General features: G+C 31.5%; 1 pseudogene; it reads left to right on the forward strand.

The window, feature by feature from the left end:
• Positions 1-21124: 21124 nt before the first annotated feature.
• Positions 21125-21591, forward strand: part of LOC107022790 — a 5721-nt pseudogene continuing 5254 nt past the window's right edge.

Genomic DNA, 21591 nt, shown 5'->3' on the forward strand with positions numbered 1-21591 from the left:
TAATTTTCTAAACAACTCACAACCCATTTTAACTAGCATACATCAATTTCACCTTAATTTCGCCAAACTCTTGATGCATTAAAATATTAACTAATATAAATGAAAAGTCTCATATCCTAGTAGTCTTTCATCTGCCAACAATAGCAATTTTATCAATATATATAATATATGCAACAATCTGTACAAGAATAGAAAAATTAGCTTCACATATACATATTTACTTACTTACCTAACATTCTCCTTGTTCCCGCCTCACAAGTTCTCCTTGAAACTTTTTTTTTCTGCTTTCATCCGCTGAGTTCTTGCCTTTTTTTTTCTTCTCCCCCCCCCCCCCCAAATTATGACCCAATTATTGTCAATCCTAATAATTATTTTCCAATATGATTAAGTTGTATTAAATTAATTATAAACTTAACCCATTATCATTTACTAAAATTTCTTATTTAATAATTAACCACCAGTTAGTTCACTCTAGTTAAATGAATATTCAAAATGTTCAAAAATGACCTTTTGGGTCATTACATTATCCACCACTAAAACTCATCTTCGTCCTCGAACATAAGAAAAAAAAAGGAAGAATAATTGACGTTACCAAAAGCTTAAGGTATGATCTTCCAGTTGGTTGTTCCTCTCCTTAAGTGAGTTCCTCCTTAAGATCATTCCATCAAGATCAACTACTAAGAACCGCACTTTCTAATCAAACTTTGGCAAATCTATTTAGGAGTAATTACCAAGCCACAAACTAATTCATAAATCCAATTTCAATTGAAACCCATTGGACCTTAACACAATGATTGTAATATATTTTCACATAATCAATATAATATTATGAATTGAAACCGGCTACAATCATAAGTGAACTTTTACCAATCACCACACACTCATAATGCACAATTCACCATATATCTTATCAATTCATATATGAAAAAACACACTATCAGAAACCTAAAACTCACCATGAAAAATTTGAATTTTGAATCCAATTGTGCAACCCAATTTCTTTATCTATCAACATTAGCTCAATCCTTGAAGATTTTTGTGAATACATGTACCTTATCTTGTCATTTATCGACTCTCCATCAACCTTATCATATCCGTTGCTCAAAATCAAAGCATAATCATTATCAAACTCAAAATCATAAAACAATTTATCATCACACTCAAGTTGAACGACTATACACTCCTTTCTCAAATTTTATCCAATAGTTTTTAACCAATATGATGAACCCGTGTCACTATTATCATAACTAGAGGAAATTGGGAGACACCACACATCTTTAAACTCAATTATCTACTATTTGAAGGTACATCTTTTGTCTAACTCAAAGTAAATTTTGTTCTTGATCACCTCTTTCTAAAGACTAAGCTACTTTATACTGATTCTTTCCATTTATGACATTAGATCTTTTTAATTTTATTCAAACAGTGTCTCAGCACCTCCTATAACTTTCCATGCAATCAAGTTACTTACCAAATAGTATCATACTACAACCTTAAATACTCTCAAGTCGTCATTATAACACAAAAATTCATTTAACCAACAATCTGTATCATTTAGTTGAGTCTCAATCATAATCTATCACAAATCCTTATTGATGGCACGTTTAGTTAGATCTTGTCATCATCATGAAGTCAATCTTGACATCAACATGACACCTCAAACCCAACTACGTCAACCATCCAAAGGACACACTCAATTTTTTTTATATGCACTTTTTTTTGGTAAAATTCTTAATTACATTCACACAAGTATACTCGCTTAGACTTTCTTTACTCATAAGCTTATCATCCTAATGTCGATCCACTTCCATGGAGCTTACGGTGAAATCAAAACTCATTTAAAATTCTCAAAATACATTTCATATTCTGAACACATCAATATTATACCAAAGTTCCACCACTAAAAGCTTCCTTATGAATAATACACCATCCATCCATACTAACAAGCTAGTTGATTTCTCAAATATTAATTCAACACCAAATTTTATTATATGAACATTTGATACATTTTTATAACGCTTTGAATAGTTGGTATTCACGCTAACAATCAACATATCCGTTTTCATATACCACTAGTGTCATATCGTGAAAGTCTATTACATCCACCACTAGAAAACTCATACCTACCGAAGAGATCATATCCAAATAGGTCACACAATTCTACCCATCAAATAGCTGTAAAATATTACAAAATTAGTTCCGTATCTAGCTCAAGCTATATGTATTGTTTCGTAGGTCAGGTCCATATAAAAAGTAACACACTCCATAACTCTAACCAAGTAAGCATTAATACTATTGTTGTAAAATTCTGACCTTTATTGGTGCATCATTATTCTCATCATTTCCTAAGCAACCCATTCATGTTGTGATAACTTTACTAATTATGGTTTCCAAATTAAAATATTCATTATCTAGCAATTCTTTTAATTATTCCACTTCGAATTAGCGAATCATTAGAGATATATCTACCACACAAGTATTATTCACTCTACAAGGGTAGCTAACTTTACAAAACCCCATCAAATAATATGTCATTCGTGCACTAAATCTTCACTCGATTGGATACTTCAAACAATAACTTGCTCATTTATGCTCTTAAATTGGCAACCATATGTGGAGCATAACTGGAGAGCTGGGTGAAGTTCATCTTGTTTAATTGGATTTACATAAAACCCTTCTTCATGTTTATGAATAATTAGGTCTTATCCTCCCTCAAAACTCTTAAGAAGAACCTACCAAGAAAAGATCCAGCAAAGTAGTCGTATGTCACACTAGCTACATGCCCACCCATGTTGTCTTTCCACTATGTGAACTAGATATGAGCCACATCCATAATATGGTAAGATTCAAACTCCACGCTATCAGTACCTTTCACTTACATTACTTATAGAATCTTCTTTACCTCATCCTTGTAATTACGTGGCTGTTCCTCACCTATATGCGACCCTAGAAATTCAGGAGGATTCATAAGCACAAAGTCTCAAAATCTGGTTGCAGCTGATAAACCAGCGGGCTTGCCGATTTGACATATGTTAATTTTTCTAGTTGGCTACGTTTGAGACAAAAGCTAAGTCACATTTTAGAATTTTGCATTTGTAACTTCATGGTTCAGGACAGAACGAATTGTGTCAGTATTTCATGTATTAGCTCTACAAGGAGACATGATCTAAAATGCATAATAATGGATTACAATTGAGAAGTTTAATCACACTTTACGTAGGATAGCAATAACAGAAGCAGAGAAATTTTCTTAGACACATCCATGCAAGAAGTTGTTCTTAGTGCAACACTTATACACCCTAAGAATATTCAACCTAATTCTCTCGTACGAAGTTCTCATTTCCCACGGCTACACCTTAGACGTAACACGAAACCTATGATTATGAGCGACGCCAAGCTAATCTTGAGTCTGACATATAATATGCATATAAAAAATAACTAATTAAACCATGTACAATGCAAAAGCTAAGAGTAGTGGATATTTTGAATGGAGAAAAACTGTCATGAACCAAAAATAGACGTGATGACACTCGTGTTATTCCACCAAGACAAGTCAGCCTAAAAAATTCAACTATTATAGTAAAATGCGGAAACTTTACTATCAACTTACATTATACCCCAAAACATGGTTGTCACGTGTACAAGTCTCTATAGTATTACAATTGAATCAAAAGAAAATATAAGTCTCATATGATATTGTTTCTCGATTAGAATAAAATCATAAACAGGAGTAAGGAGGGATGCATAGATGACCAACACCTACCTCACGAATCTCTAGGAAGCCCCGGAAAAGAAGAGTATATATCATAAAAGTCAGGAGTAGTAACCTAAAAAGATTATTGAAGCAAGGGGTGAGTACCAAAACCACACGGTACTCTGCAAGTAAATCCCTAAACACAAGCTACAGGGATGAAATACGGGTACTCCTACCACCCCCAACCGAACCTCCACAACTACAACCTTCATAAACATCAACCCAACCTAACAAATCACAGTTTACATAGCACATAACTCAATAACAACACTTAGACAAATTACATATCCTCCGCCACAACACTTTAACAAATTACATATCCTCAACAACAACACTTAAACAAATTAGATATCCTCAATAGCAACACTTCAACAATTTACATATCCTAAATAACAACACTTCAAGAAATTACATATTCTCAACAACAACACTTCAACAAATCATATATCCTCAATAACAAGCTCAATATTCAACAATCACAAGTTTTGCAAAAAGGCAATCACAAGATCAGCAAAACACAATATCAAGTTCACTAATGATAAGTATGTGCAATGCAATGGAATGTAATGTCAAGTATAATGATGCATGTCTGACCTAGTGATACACACCCGTTGTCCCTCAGTTCGGGACCCATGGGGGACATGTCTGTCTATGCATCTGTCGCGACGCACGACACGACCCTCGATAATAGTAACCATCACGGCGCGCGATACGTCCCTATATATATAGTATCCATCGGTCCGCGCAATACGTCCCTCAAAATGGTGCATCCTCTTTAAGTTCTCATTCTTTCTCAATGCACATAAAATTTGTCACAACCATGTCTCATAATAATACAAATGACATGTTAACACTGATAATGAAGACATGACCATTTTCATAACATTGTACAATTTACAACAACACAAACATGATAACACATCAACAATGATTCAACAAGCTTTCAAACCTTTCTCAACACATCATACATAAATAATTAATCACATTGACTTTTGTTACCCCCTTTTCATCATTAAAATTAATCAATGTGGACAAATCAACCCATGAACGATTCCCACTACTCCCAAACATATACCACAAGGAAATACACGCATTCGATTCACTTAACAAGAGTTTAAAAATTCACTTTCCTCAATTCATTCACAATTCACTAGAGACTTGATCCTTCCCTTTTCGTTGAACTTCTAAATTAATGCAATCTATTGAAGCATATATTCATAATAAGATTTCGAAAGTAGCAACACTCACATTACCATGTATTTAGCATTCGCCTAAAAATCTACCCAAATTTATAATCAAGTTCATAATTCTTGGTGACAAATAACATTTCAACTATCATATTTTTCAAGTTTCAAGTCTAGGGTTAAATCCCAATTTATTTTAATATCATAATTCGAATGATATTCACAAAAATACCATACATCTAATATTTAATTACATACACCGATATATTAAAACTTGAATCATAATATAATAACCAAAAATATAAAACTTTAACTGGTTGCCTTAGGGACAATAGCGTGGAACTTGAAGTTATTTTTTTTATTTACCTTTCCTTGGCCTCCTTTATTCCAACCAATGATTGGCTCATTATGACCAATCATTGCTCCACAATTCCTATTAATTTAGCACCCACTGTTCTCATTAATTTTCAAAAACAACTCACAACCCATTTTAACTAACATACATCAATTTCAGCTTAATTTCGCCAAACTATTAATGCATTAAAATTTTAACTAATATAAATGAAAAGTCCCATATCCTACTTGTATTTCATCTGCCAACAATAGCAATTTAATCAATACATATACAGGAGTAAAACATTACTCACAAAAATGTTTTAGGAGTAAATCATTACTCACAGTAACACATATCAATTTAAAGTTGTTAGTTTTTAAAAATTGAAATATACCCTAAAACGTTACTATGAAATGTGTTTATAGTAGTTATGTAAAATTTTGAAAAAATGTATTATTTTGGTAAATTATTTTATATAATGGCTTAGTTTGGTAACAAATTCAATAATTAACCATCAATTAGTTCACTCTAGTTAAATGAATATTCAAAATTTTCAAAAATGACCTTTTGGGTCATTACAAAAACCAACTAGTCTAAATATATAAGATATCACAAGATTTTTTTTATTACTGAAATACCACTTAACAACTCGAGCTAAATTTACTACTATTGTTTGAAAACTAGGTAAAGACTAAAAAGTAAAGAATGTCTATTGTCCTTGAAGTATGAGGATTCACCACTATATTTCATGAATTCAAACTGGAGTAGAACTAAGAGTGATCTAGATGTTGAATGCCTAAACCTACATCATAATACAATGTAGTACAGAAGTATAAGTCAGTACTTTGAATGAACAGAGCATGTAGGATATATATATATATATATGCATGTACATAATAAACTTGATGAAATGACCGAGTACTAATCGTGAAGATAAAATTCTAAATTGTATACTAATGTAATTGCTAAAAATATTTATGGTGAATGCAATAAGAGTCTAACTGTGGGAGGTCCAGTTAACCAACATAAACCATGCAAGATAAATGTGGAGTTTAATCTATTCTCCTCACCGAGAGAACCCAATATACACTGTCAGGGGCATAGGGAGATAACTATGGAGTGATCACTTAAACTGATGTCCAATCGAGATGACTTTTAAACCTATGCAGGCACGTAGTTTTTGGACTAAAGGGTACTTGAACCCTAGAACAACTCGGTTTTATGTCTTCTCCCAGCTGAATACGAAAAGCTAAAATGAACTGAAATAATGAGTAGCTCAAAGTACTAATATTCTAACTGAGATGCAACACATATGTACTAAAGATTTGGCATTCGAATTTTGAGGGAAGATTTTGTCTGATTTTCTTTGCAAGTATAATTCATGAAGTATGATAAATTTACAAAAGCTAGGGTTCTGGGTTCTATTCATGGAACTATACTAATTCACCAAGAAATATTTTATCTGGATAACGAAAACTATAATAGCTAAATTCAAAACAAATCTTCAATATCATGAAACCTAGGTCTGAAAAATTTATGAGAAATAAATTAACTAATTTAATTCTAGGGAACTTATAAGTCAAAGAAACCCAATAGTGAAATACAACATACTTAATGATAAAAACTACGGAGAAATCCTTTGGATTTTAGGGCTGAATATGAGGAACATCTCAACTTGTTCTTGGAACAAACTATTGTCTCTTTCTAACCTTTTCTTTTTAAGTTAGATGATTTTAGGAAAATGAGGGTTCTAGGTTATTGGTAACTAAATTATTAGACTTAAACTGAGTAAAAATGTAGTTTAGGCATCAACTAACATAGTTTTTGTGCCTAACTTATTGGGGAAAAGAAAAAAAATGACCCTGACTTAAAAGCCGATAGTCCTCTTACACGGGCCCATTGATGGACCTTGTGAAGCACCACGGATCGTATGGGAAACCGTGGCTTCTCACAAAAGTAGGGGTGATACTGGGTCATTTTCCTAGGCCACTTAACGGTGCGTGTCGGTTTCCACACAGAGCCTTGGGTGGTTTTTGTTTGTTGTCAATGTCAATCTGACGGCTTGTGTGGAGTTCAATTAGCCTTGTAGGGTTCATGGTCCTTCATCTTGTTGGGTGTGATCCACAATGAGGTTTGACGGGTTGTGGTCCTATTCACGGTCTCTGCCCCCTATGTATGCATAGTCTATTTAAGTTTTTTATGATTCTTTATAATATTATGGTGATATACTTTATTCTTTCTTTACTTCCCTTTTTATCATTAACTTTGCGTTTTAGGTTGTATTGTGTTGGTGGGATAAAAAAATGCCATCAAACATATTTTTTGATTCGTGACAATGTTTTCAACTATGTATGAATGCATGTCGACTATTTCGTAGTATCATTTTTTTCTATTTATGGTAGGAGACATTTGATGACATCATATAGGTAATATCATGTAATGAACCTGTGATTTTAAAGCGGTCTTGTTCATTATGATATGTGGTTGTTGATGAATGTTTGTTATTACTAATTGGCCTTGGTACTATGCTGGTACACTAACAATGAATGACTCAAGTACCATATTGGTAAACTAACTATGTATGCTCCGCACACTAACAACCAGAGTTTGGGTACCGTGAGAGTTCCATGTATGTGATTTTTAGTTCCTTGAGAGGACCCGATGTTAGCAGTATGATCATGCGGGATATGTAGTTATACATTATTTGGACTAAATATTATTCTTTCATGATATATGACTCAGAGTGTATGTGGTTTATAATAGTTGTTATGTTAGACATTGTTCTATGTTACTATATTGTAGTGACCATTTACATTCATATCTTGGTAAGGCCATGTTATCCCACTAGTACTCTATGGTTTGTGTGCCGGCATTTCACATGTTTTTTTCATGTGGAGTACACGACATCTTTCAGCGGTTATTTCGAGACCTATGTGTAAAGATATCTAATTTCAAGTTCAAGGGAGAGCTCCATTGTAACGATCCATTTGATCATTTTATATATTAGAGCCTTTTAATTCACAAAATACATTTTCAATATAATTTAAATGGATATTTTGGACTATTCATAACTACAATTATAAAATTAATGGGGTAGTTTAATAAATTATTTAGTTGGTGGTTAAAGAAAGCAACTTTAAAATTAATAGTGGGTGACTTTTATCATTTTTTTTTATATAATTAGTCAGATATATTAATTAGGGTATTAAACAATCCGTAGAGAAAAAGAAAAGGAGAGAAGCGGAGAACAACAAAAACCTTACATTAGGCGTGAGGAGGCGGCTGTCAGGTAAGTCTTCAACTAGCCGCCTTGTTTTCTACACATATTGAATGTTGGGTGGGGTCTTAATTATACCATTACATATACTACTTAGTGTCCTGTTATGGAAAAATGAATAATAAGAAAATGAAAGTCTAAGGGGATAATTAATGATAACAAATCACTAGAAAATGATGGATTAATATAAGTTTATTATCGTGTGCATACAAAGATTCATTCCTTTCTGTAGTCAAAGCTAAAAAGGAATATTATGTATAGTACCAATATAATTTAATTGATGTATTAGTCATATAATATATTAATTAAATGAGGAAGAAGGAAAAAAAAGGGATATTGGCAAACTTTAGACGGTGAATGGTTGAACACACAAAAAATTGAGGTTCTGTTAATATTTTGGGTTAGAGAATATTGGGGAGACAAATTAGGATACTAACAAATAAAGTTGGAGAGGTTAGGTTGTTGTAACTATTAGAGAAGTTTATATATGTGTGTAATTGGATAGTGAGTATAAGGATGATATATGACGGTTTGTATATGATTTGTGTCCATAAAAGTTATTGCAAGCAGTAGGGTATGGATTTTATTGATATTATTGTTTAATTATCAATTTGTATTAAAATTAATACTTACAATTAGATAGAAATTGAATTGAATGCATGGTATGCTACTAGTGCTTTCGTAACCTGTAATTTTAGATTCTTAATATTTTTCTTTAGTTATCATATTATAAACGATATTTTGATATATTGAAATAGGTAATTAAATATTATGTATATTAAATTATTTAAATTCCATTAAGTTATGTTAAATTAGAGGAATAAAGATTTACCCTTAGGTTTGAACTTTAGTGAATTGATTATAGAATTAGGCGAGTTTTGAGTTTAGAATAGACATAGAATAATATGACTGTCCATAGACTCGTTAACTTACAAATTACGCATATGTGATACATTGGAAATATTCAAAGGCATTGAGGAAGGAAAATCATTGAAGAAGTGGTCTACTTGAATTCGATTCTCCGGTGGAGGTAGGCTATGGTTTATGCTATTTGATAGTAAACTCTTAATAGTGATTGATATGCAGTGAATGATATAGTGAAGTTTTCTATGTACTTGATTGTGTGGTTGTGTGGCTTGGTTGTGTTTTTTTTTATTGGTCTTAAATTCTGAGACCGTGGAATTTATAATCTTGAACCCTCTCTATTGAAGTGATGCCTTAAATAAAGAAGGCTCAATGAAATATTATTAAAACGAATGGAATAGTGGTGATATTAAATGATAAATTAATGATATTCTTGGTTCGGAGTGTCACGTTCCGACACGGTATTTTTGGATCGGTGTGTCACATTCCGACACGGTATTCTTGGATCGGAGTGTCACGTTCCGACACGTTATTCTTGGATCGGAGTGTCACATTCCGACACGGTAATATTAAAGTAAAAACATGTTGAATTAATGGAAGGTACTCAATCTCAAAGAACTCAACTCCCAAAATGGTTTGATTTGGAGGCATGAGTCCTCATGTATGATCTTGATATCATTGACTTATTACGAGCTTACTTTAATGTTGTTGATACTTGTTCATGTTGTTTGTTGTTTATCACCTGCTAAGTGCTATAGTTGAGTTCATACTATTATTTATTGTATATTAGTTCCTATTTTGGGTTGGCCGATGATATCTACTCAGTACATGTTGCCCCCGTACTGAGTCCTACTTGTGTTTTTCTTTGTTTACCTTTAATAAAATGCTGCAAGTGTACCTATAACTTCAGATTTCCCTCAGCTCTAGCCAGCCTCCCGCATAACAAGCTCCAGGGCGAGCTATTGATTCAAGCTCGTGTTGGATTCTTTCGGTCATGACATGATGTCCTATATTTTCATACACATACCATTTTATTGATTTATTTTGGTGTCTTTGATACTTTTAGACTTAGTAATTAGAGATTAGATGTCCTTGTTGTGATGACTTTCAGGTTTTGGGAAACGATAGTTACTAAATTATGGAGCTTTCGCAATATTTTGTTATTCGCAATTGAATTATTGGTACATGTTGAGATTTGAATTTCTTAGTTCGTCCACCTAGGTAGTTAAGTGTGGATGTCAGTCACGACTCGTTTTGGATCGTGACAAACTTGACATCAGAGCGTTAGGTTCGTTGGTCTCACCACACAATGACAAGTTTGGTAGAGTCTTGAGGAACGGTATGGGGACGCCTTCACTTTTCTTCGAGAGGCTATAGGACTTTAGGAAAACTCTATTCTTTCTTTCTTTTGTGCTATTACTTGGATCAAATTGGTATGTAGGTCATACAAATTTGTATCTGAACTTCTTCACTCTACTTAACATATGGTTAGTACTGAAGTATTAAAAGTTGAAATAGCAACACTAGGAAAAAAAAAGAAGAAGAATGTGTCCTTGAAAATGAATATATTTTCTCGATCAACTATAGGACCTCTAATGTCTAGTAATCAACATGATTTGTTTTTAAGTTCATAAAGTTGAATCTTCATGGTTATTGATTTTGAATATGTTTATGCTTCCATTATTTATTGTTTTGAGCTGCTTCATAAAATGAATATAGTGGAAAGACTCAGTGTTAAGTTTGTGACATACTAGTTTTGATGATACGTAAAATGTGGTAATAGTCTCATGTTGAGTGGCTATTAGTAAAGAAACTACCTATAACTTAAGGCAACATTTTTCTAGCATATTCATGAAGAATTATATACCCTAGACTTGAGGGATAGGAGGAGATATGAGTTATGGAATAACAAGAGGTATATATTGCACCAGTTAAGGTCAAATTTCTACTACGATCCATAGATTGAGTGTATATCAGAAAGGGTCATCAATTCTTACTTGTTAGAGTTTTGAAGTGTATTTCCGTTGTTATTGACTTGATCTAAGAAGTAAAGCAAATTTCTTGGGCTAGGAGAGAATAAATTCGATAATGTTTTACAGTTATTAAATGGGTAAAAATGTGTGGGCTATTTGGGTACGATATTCTCGATAAACATGATGTGTTCTAGTAATGAATTTAACGACCTTTGACGGTACTAATGTTACGTGGAAACGAATACATCGATTGTCAAGTGTGAATACTAACTACATGAGGAGTTACTAGTGGTATGACATGTTTAGATAACGAGATTAAGCGTTGCTTTCACATTTGAGAAACCAACTAGTTTATTACTACGGGTGTTTGAATTGAGCATTATTATAAAGAAAATTTTAAGTGGTGGATCTTTGGTACAATATTAATACATTTGAGTTGTGAAATGTATCTTGAAGCATCTGAATGAGGACTGGTGATTTTATCTCAAGCTTCAAAGGGTAGACATATACTAGAATGACAAACTTATAGGGAAAGAAACCCCTAGTGAGTATACTTGGGTGAAGTAAATTGAAGATTTTAGCAATAAAGTGCATATAAAATTGGGTTAGTCCCTTTAATTTGATTGGTATACCTAAGTTTAAGGTGTCAGATCGAGGAAAAGGTTTACTTCATAGTGATTAAAAGGGTTAACTTAACATGATGAAAAAAAAAAACGAATCGTGAGAAATTGTAGTTGGGATGAAATTATATGATTAGGATTTGTTGGTTAAATAAATTTTGTATGTAATAAAGACTTGCGAGTATCTAATGTTGTGATTTTCTACAAGTTAGTGAGTAATGTGGGTCTATGGCAAGTTTTAGGAGATGTTGGTGCACCACGAATAGAATTTTAAGAAGCTAGAGTCGTAATTAAAACAAGATAAAATTTGTGGGATGTGTAGTCTTTAGAAATAGGTGAGGATATAATATTTTCTCTGATTGGAAGGACTAAAAATGTATCTTCGAAGGGATTAAGAATTGGGTACACAGATGTTTTGTTTGATATGATTTGTTTTGGTGATGATAATTCTGTTATAGGTTCGTTAGATTGGTTAAAAACTAGAGCACAAGACTTGAGAAAAGAGTGTACATACGTACAACTCGAGTGTGACGGTAAGTTCTTTTGTGGTTTTAAGTTTAGTAGTGCGTACTATTGAAATTTTAGCGAAGGACATGGTAAGATCTATGAAGAGGCAAACATTGATAAGTTAAGATACATGAATTCCTAAAAATCATCAAGGTATGAGCTAATGTTGATTGATAAGGGCATTGTGTTATACAGTTGGACTTACAATTCAAATTTTCATTATAAGTATGCATTCTTGGTGATATGTTTTTTCATGGTATGAATTTGTAAGGTAATAATGATAGATTGCATCGAATATCGAGCATTTGAAAGGACTTACACATGATTGGAGTCGTAGAGTTTTTTTTTTATTGTTAAAGGATCTAAGAAAGGGAATTCCTCAAAGTTTTGATTTAGAGTCTGAAGTAAAACATCATGGATTATTAGTAAAAGGATAAGATCAGTAAACGAGCTATAGAAACAGTAATCTGATATATTGAAGGGTCGAAATATATAGAATTTTACATCATGAGTAGAATTTGAGAAAGGTGAAGGAATAAGACCCCTCGTATTTGTCATGAAATGCTTAAATAGAAAGAGAGAACACTATAGTTTGAATATGTATTTGATAAAAATACTTTGATACTAATGATGTTTTGGGAGTAAAGTAGATGATTGATGTGGCTATGATGTTTTGTTAGTATTGAGAGTGTTGACTTCAGTGGATGTTGGGTTCGATAAATCAAGTATATACGTGCAATTATAATAGACAAAATTGATGGTTGTGGGTAGCTAGAAAATTAAAGAAGTTGAGTCAGATGAATCAAAATGTTTGATATGGGCACTATGGAAGGAGTATCTGGAGTTATTCCACCTTGGTTGTTTTCTATAAGACATATTTAGTGTTGTCTTGGTGTAGTTGTAGTATTTGAGTAATTCTACATGTACCACCTTGCTTGTGAGAATTTATAGGAGAGCTATCATGAAAATTTATGGTTTTTCGATAGACTTAAGATTTATATCATCATCAGTATTATGTTTTGGCTATGTGTGATGGAATGTGAGGATCATTGTAGATTTGTCATTCTTAAGGTTTGTTTATAATAGCTACTAATCTAGCACTTTGACAATGTTGTAGGAGGTTATATATGTTTGGATGTATCGCTCCATGGGTGGTTACTTGATCATTTTCTTCTCTGGGTTGCATAAGTTTGGTTCCCTTGATGAGTACCTGGTGTCTAAACATTAAGTTTTTTAACTTAAGCTCGTGGAAAGTTATGTTGTGAGAAGACAATATTGATAAGATCTATGATGGTGTGTGCACTATGAGTGTGTGGTGGTTGTTTAAAGTTCACTACTGATTTTAGCCAATATTCATTAAGGATTTTTATCATAGTTATGTTAGATAACATTGGTCCTGATGGTTGCGCCAAGGTCTAGTTGAAGAATCGGTCAGTTGAAGAGTCAACTTGGGAATAGCTTTATTGTTAGTTGAGTTCACATACCACAACAATTATCATTAGAGTATTGAGATGACTCTATTTGGGGCATTGTATGAGAAGATATGTAGATACTTTTTATATGAACCTTAGTAATAATATTTTGAAGGAATTGTTGCGACAACTACCTTTTCTTACCCTCGCCTTCTTTTGATCTTTCGAGGACGAACGATGGATAAATTGGTATCTAATGTAACGATCCATTTGATCATTTTATATATTACACTTTCAAATAATTTAAAAGGATATTTTGGACTGTTCATCACTACAATTATAAAATTAATGGGGTTGTTTAATAAATTATTTAGTTGGTGGTTAAAGAAAGTAACTTTAAAATTAATAGTGGGTGACTTTTATCATTTTTTTATATAATTAGTCAGATATATTAATTAGGGTATTAAACAATCTGTAGAGAAAAACAAAAGGAGAGAAGCGGAGAACAACAAAAACCTTACATGAGGCGTGAGGAGGCGGCTGTGCCGTCAGGTAAGTCTACAACTAGCCGCCTTGTTTTCTACACATATTGAATGTTGGATGGGGGCTTAATTATACCATTACATATACTACTTAGTGTCATGTTATGGCAAAATGAATAATAAGAAAATGAAAGTCTAAGGGGATAATTAATGAAAACAAATCACTAGAAAATGATGGATTAATATAAGTGTATTATCGTGTGCATACAAAGATACATTCCTTTATGTAGTCAAAGCTAAAAAGGAATATTATGTATAGTACCAATATAATTACTTCATGTATTAGTCATTCAATATATTAATTAAATGAGGAAGAAGGGAAAAAAAGGGATATTGGCAAACTTTAGACGGTGAATGGTTGAACACACAACAAAATTGAGGTTCTGTTAATATTTTGGGTTAGAGAATATTGGTGAGACAATGAGAGTTTAGGTTGTTGTAACTATTAGAGAAGGTTATATATGTGTGTAATTGGATAGTGAGTATAAGGATGATATATGACGGTTTGTATATGATTTGTGTCCATAAAAGTTATTGCAAGCAGTAGGGTATGGATTTTATTGATATTATTATTTAATTATCAATTTGTATTAAAATTAATACTTAAAATTAGATAGAAATTGAATTGAATGCATGGTATGCTACTAGTGCTTTCGTAACCTGTAATTTTAGATTCTTAATATTTTTCTTTAGTTATCATATTATAAACGATATTTTGATATATTGAAATAGATAATTAAATATTACCTATATTGATTTATTTAAATTCCATTAAAGTTATGTTAAATTAGAGGAATAAAGATTTACCCTTAAGTTTGAACATTAGTGAATTGATTATAGAAGTAGGCGAGTTCTGAGTTTAGAATAGACATAGAATAATATGAGTGTCTATAGACTCGTTAACTTACAAATTACGCATATGTGATACATTGGAAAGGTTCAAAGGCATTGAGGAAGGCAAATCATTGAAGAAGTGGTCTACTTGAATTCGATTCTCCGGTGGAGGTAGGCTATGGTTTATGCTATTTGATAGTAAACTCTTAATAGTGATTGATATGCAGTGAATGATATTGTGAAGTTTTCTATGTACTTGATTGTGTGGTTGTGTGGCTTGGTTGTGTTTTTTTTATTGGTCTTAAATCCTAAGACCGTGGAATTTATAATCTTGAACCCTCTCTATTGAAGTGATGCCTTTAATAAAGAAGGCTCAATGAAATATTATTAACAATTAGAATAGTGGTGATATTAAATGATAAATTAATGATATTCTTAGATCAGAGTGTCACGTTCCGACATGGTATTTTTGGATCGGAGTGTCACGTTCCGACACAGTATTCTTGGATCGAAGTGTCACGTTCCGACACGTTATTCTTGGATCGGAGTTTCACATTCCGACATGGTAGTATTAAAGGAAAAACATGTTGAATTAATGGAAGGTACTCAATCTCAAAGAACTCAACTCCCAAAATGGTTTGATTTGGAGGCATGAGTCCTCATGTGTAATGTTGTTGATACTTGTTCATGTTGTTTGTTGTTTATCACCTGTTAAGTGCTATAGTTGAGTTCATACTATTATTTATTGTATATTAGTTCCTATTTTGGGTTGGCCGATGATACCATTGTTTTCCTTTTATGAAATGCAGCGACTGTACCTATAACTTCCGATTTTCCTTAGCTCTAGCCAACCTCCTGCATATCAAGCTCCAGGGCGAGCTATTCAATCAAGCTCGTGTTGGATTCTTTCGGTCATGACATGATGTCCTAACTTTCAGACACATACCATATTATTCATTTATTTTGGTGTCTTTGATACTCTTAGACTTAGTAATTAGAGATTAGATGTCCTTGTTGTGATGACTTTCAGGTTTTGGAAAATGATAGTTAATAAATTTTGGCGCTTCCGCAATATTTTGTTATTTACAGTTGAATTATTGGTATATGTTGAGATTTGAATTTCTTGGTTCGCCCACCTAGGTAGTTAAGTGTGGATGTCACTCACGACTCGTTTTGGGTCGTGACATCCATCTTTCAGGCTACCATGGATTCTTCTACATCTTTTTATCCATTTATTCAGGCATAGAATTCTCGGTCTTAGTTTATGTTCCGTTTCGGGGTTACATCCCAAGTTTAACTAATCATAGTTTTAGTACGATGACTTTGAGTTCTTGGGGTAATTTTGGTATCAAAATTGTTTTAATTATCTAATTTTATTTGTGAGGATTCATTTCTCTAGTAACTTAATGATTTTCTTTATTTTTATGTTAAGAATTGATTTTCTTAATATAGTGTTGGTTGGTTCGGGTTAGTCTTTTATTCTCCAACAAAGTTGATTAGTGTTGTTGTCACTCATGATTGTCTAAGTTGTGACAATATCATCCTCGTTAGGATGATATGATTTCATTTAAAATTAATAAGAAATTAAATTTATATATACATATAAAATTAAAACAGCTACATTTAATATTTTTGTACTAAAATTTAATTGAGGTTTTATCATTCATAATACGAGGATAGTAAATTAATACGTCATGGTATGCAAACTAAGACATCTATTGAGAGAAATAATTTATTATAGGACATAAAGTTATAGTTGGATGACTTAATAGGAAAAATAATTATAGTGAAATATTTTCCATAGTTGAATGACTATTAAGGAGATTATCTAAAACACACACAAAAACCATTCAAAAGGAAGATTACATTGATTTGCCTTTAACTCTACTAACCAAAAAAGTGTTCAAAGGAAAAAAATGTAAAAACACTAAGTGTATATATATATATATATATATATATATAGCTAGTTCTTTTTACCCTCACTTTGCCTTCTCCTCCTTTTGTATTTATTCTATCAAAACAAGATACTTAATTTAGTTAAACGGCTACAAAAAACGTTGAGGTTTACACTTATGCCTTGTTAATTTCATTGATCTATTTGTATGTGTGTATATATATATATCTTCTCTTATCAAATTATCTAGAATCTTTTTCTTTGATGCTATTAATATTTTCTTACTATTTTATGGATCCAAGTTCTAGTACATCTAGGGAGAAAGAGAGAAGATCGATAATATTGAGTTTTACCAAATTTAAAAAGAAATACTTTTACTTGTTATCGATCTAAACGTTCCAACCACTTTTAACAATTTTCTTGGATTGAGAAGTTTTATAAATGGATTTCCTCAAAATTTCTTAATCTGTTTTTAAAATATTCAAAATTAAAATAAAATTTTTGATAACTAATCCAATGAATCTTGAGAGATTCATGATTACAATAGATTGAATTTCGATTTTCTTTTATGGATCTAAGCTTTTCATATTTGTTTTACCTCTTTTTACATAACCATATATTTTTATTTCAAGAATGCAGGTTCTAGTAAAGGAGATTTTTTATCTTATGTTTGACCATTTAAAGAGAAATAAATATGGTTATGGGTGAAAATTAATTTAAATTGTAATAGATCTAGAGGTTGTGAGCGCCTTAAAAAATTTTCTTAAAAAGAGAGACTATAAAAATTTATTTTTTTCAAAATTTATAGTTTTTTTCCAAAGAAAGTTTGATTAAGGTTTTCTTTTTATATAACACATCCAATTTACTTGGTAAATTATTTGAGATGCATGACCACAACCATAATTATTGTTGTTACTGATTGTATATATTGATAAAAACATCTTTTTCTTTGACTTTTTTTGTGTGGATATTCTAGCACTTTCAATATGTTCTTATGATATACTTGACACATAAATATAATTTTCTAGAAAGCTACAAGGTTTTATCCTTCTATAAAAACTTTTTCTATTACTTCACAAAATATTTCTATCTTACAAAAGATCTTTCTATGTTTTTTTTTCCTACTAGAATATCAATAATCAGCACAAAGTTTGTGGTAACGAAGATGCAATGTTAATGAATGATTTAGAGGTAAGTTTTTGAAAAATATCTCTACTTATAAGGTGCTTAATTTTTCCTTATAAGCCATATGCAATATTTTTTGATAGATGCATGAACAACTTTTTTATGATAATTGTGTTATAAAAGAAAATCAAATGTTCTTCTCTATAGATAAAATATTTAATCATTTCATAACAACAACATATAAATACATAGACAAATTTAAATAAGTTAAATATTTGAAGTTATTTTTTGTTGATGATTGTAGTAATTGATTGTGGTGGTAGTTGATGTTGGTAATGATTGTAAATGATAAACAGTGATGATGATGATTGATAAAGATGGAGTATGGTGTTAGTAGTGAATGATTTGAATAAATGAATTATAATATTTCTAGAAACCTTTAAACATACATGTTAACTATATGAGATTCAGTTATCTAATCATTTATGCCTATCCAGACTCAATAAATGGTTGCATTATAACAAAATTTAGTTGATTATTAAGGTTCAAGCCTATAAACATAGAGATTTAATAGTTTATGTATGAAAGATTAAAATATAAATCTTTATTAATGCGAACATATGAGACATAAATACTAATACTTACTAGTAGATATCACCCATACATATATTTTTCTATATTGTGCAATATCATCAGTTAAATATGCCTTATCTCAAAAAATGAGAAGTCCTCATGGAAAACCTTCTTTCTTAAACTATTTAATACCTCTATTTTTCATCGTCTCAACCTGTGACATGACCAAACCATCTCAAATAATCATTTCATATTTTAACATTTTTTAAAGTATGCATACATGTTTTTAGATAGGCAGGATCATGATAATAATAATAACTAGATAGAATCATTTAACAAATCACTGCAACGAATAACATAGTAGTTTTCCAGTCTGAAATATTTATCACTTGCACAAGTCAAATGGATTTAAATTTTTCATGATTTTCCTTTTTAATCTAGTCATTTCATTTCATTTTTTCAATTTAAGTATGTAATTTCCTGTAAATCTAAGTCAAAATAGATGAGATCGACCCTCTTAGATTTGACCAAACTACATGAGAAATAATTGTTACAATGTGAGGATTCATTTAATATGCAATAGAGTTTGTAGTGAAATTTAACAATTTCATTAAACAGAGAAACTTTAAAAATTAATTTGACCTAAAAATATTTAACTTTTTTTGGATAGATCAAAATTGAACTTAGGATGATTTTTTGTCACAACTTCAATGATTTTAGTGAAGCTTAACATATGCAAGACCACAACCATCATTGATCTTGTTACATAATGTATACTATTGAAGAATACACTTTTTCTTAAGTTATTTGTTTTTTAGTATTGTATCACTTTGATTTAGTTCTTAAAATATTATATGAAACATAGTAAGTGAGTAGTTCACATTTTTTTTAAAACCATCTTCATCACTTCATACAAGTTTTTAATTTACAGCAGTTTTAACTGTATTTTTCATATTTGCAACTTGGATAAGGATAAGCAGTACAAAGTTGGAGATATAGATGCAACATTGATGGAAGTTTTCATATCTTTACTTGAACCTCGACAATCAAAAGTTGATGTTGTTGAGGTAAGCTTTAGAAATCTAATTACAAGGTGTTAGTTTTCGTCCTTTTGAGATATGCACAAAAGTATTTTGATGGGGTCTACACTAGATAAGCTATCCCTTTTCCTTAGGGTTTCTGGGTAGATTATGAATCGCAGTCAAAGCAGGAGACCAGCTACATGTTCCTATAGAATAAAACTATTTATCTTGTATTTAGTAATCTTAAGAGTTGCATGACCACGACCATTATGTATCTTCTTACAAAGTGCATACGATTGATTAAAAGTCATCCTTTTATTTTATATATTGAGTATTCAATCTATTAGATCATGTTCTTAATATGTTACTTGATACATCCACACAAATAAGTATCAAGCAAGCAATTTTTATCTCTTTTAGAAATCCTTCCTCTATTTCACACAATTTTTTGTTTTACTAAATATCTAACTATTTTTTCATATTGTCTTTTAGAATATGGATATGTAACGTAAAGCATGTGATGATAAGGATTCAATATTAATGGAAGTTCCAATTATCACACATGATGAATCAAAAGTCGCTGTTTTAGAGGTAACCCTTTTTACAAGTTCTCTAACTATAATGTTTTTAGTTCATTTTCTTTCAAGTCATGTAAAAAAATATTTTGATGGATTCTTGAATAACTTTTAATGTTGATTGTATGATGAAATAAAGAACAATATTCTTCTCTATATCAAAAACATATGACTTGTATCACAACAACATTATTTAAATATGTCATACATCTAACAATAAGTTAAATATATACTTTTTTCGTTTCAATTTATATGATGTATTTTAATTGGACATATAATGTGTGTGTGTGTGTGTGTATGTGTGTGTGTGTGTGTGTGCGTGTGTGTGCGTGTGCGTGCGTGTGTGCGTGTGCGTGCGTGCGTGCGTGTGTGCGTGTGTATGTGCGTGCGTGCGTGCGCGCGCGCGCGCGTGCATGTGCATGTGTGTCTGTGTGTGTGTGAGAGTGTGTGTGCGCGCGTGCGTGCGTGCGTGCGTGCGCGCGTGTGCATGCGCATGTGTGTGCACCGACGTGCGTGTGTAAATTTCTAGCAAGCGACCAATTTTGATCTTTTTTTTAATGTCTTCTCAATTACTCCACACAATTTACCATTTTACAAAATATCTATTTATCTTTTCCATACTTTCCACTAGAATATGGACAAGCAGTACCGAGTTGATAGTTATGAGGATGCAATATTAATAGACGTTCCGTATCTTTATTGTACTGGAAAAAACAAAAGCTGAATTTTCGCAGATTCATCTTGAAAAAGTTTCTCTAATAATAATTTGTTTGTTTTTGTTCCTTATAATACATATACAAAATCTTTTGATGAATTCAACAAAAATTTAAAGATAAATATTATTTTTTGAAAACATGAAAATGTTCTTCTATCAAGTTAAAAGATATGATCTGTATGAAAATAATATTTTAGGTATGTCATGTAAAATAATAGTAATAATAATAAATAACAGAAACCTAGTGAATTCGACCAAATTAGGTATGAGAAGAATAATGTGTACACAAACCTTATCAGTACCTTTGAGGTAGCGTTGTTGTTTCTGATAAATCCTTAGCTCGACAAAAATATAGTCAAAACAAGTGTATTTGTGCATATATATAT

This window comes from Solanum pennellii, chromosome 1 (assembly GCF_001406875.1).
Source record: "Solanum pennellii chromosome 1, SPENNV200".
In the NCBI taxonomy this organism is placed as follows: domain Eukaryota; kingdom Viridiplantae; phylum Streptophyta; class Magnoliopsida; order Solanales; family Solanaceae; genus Solanum; species Solanum pennellii.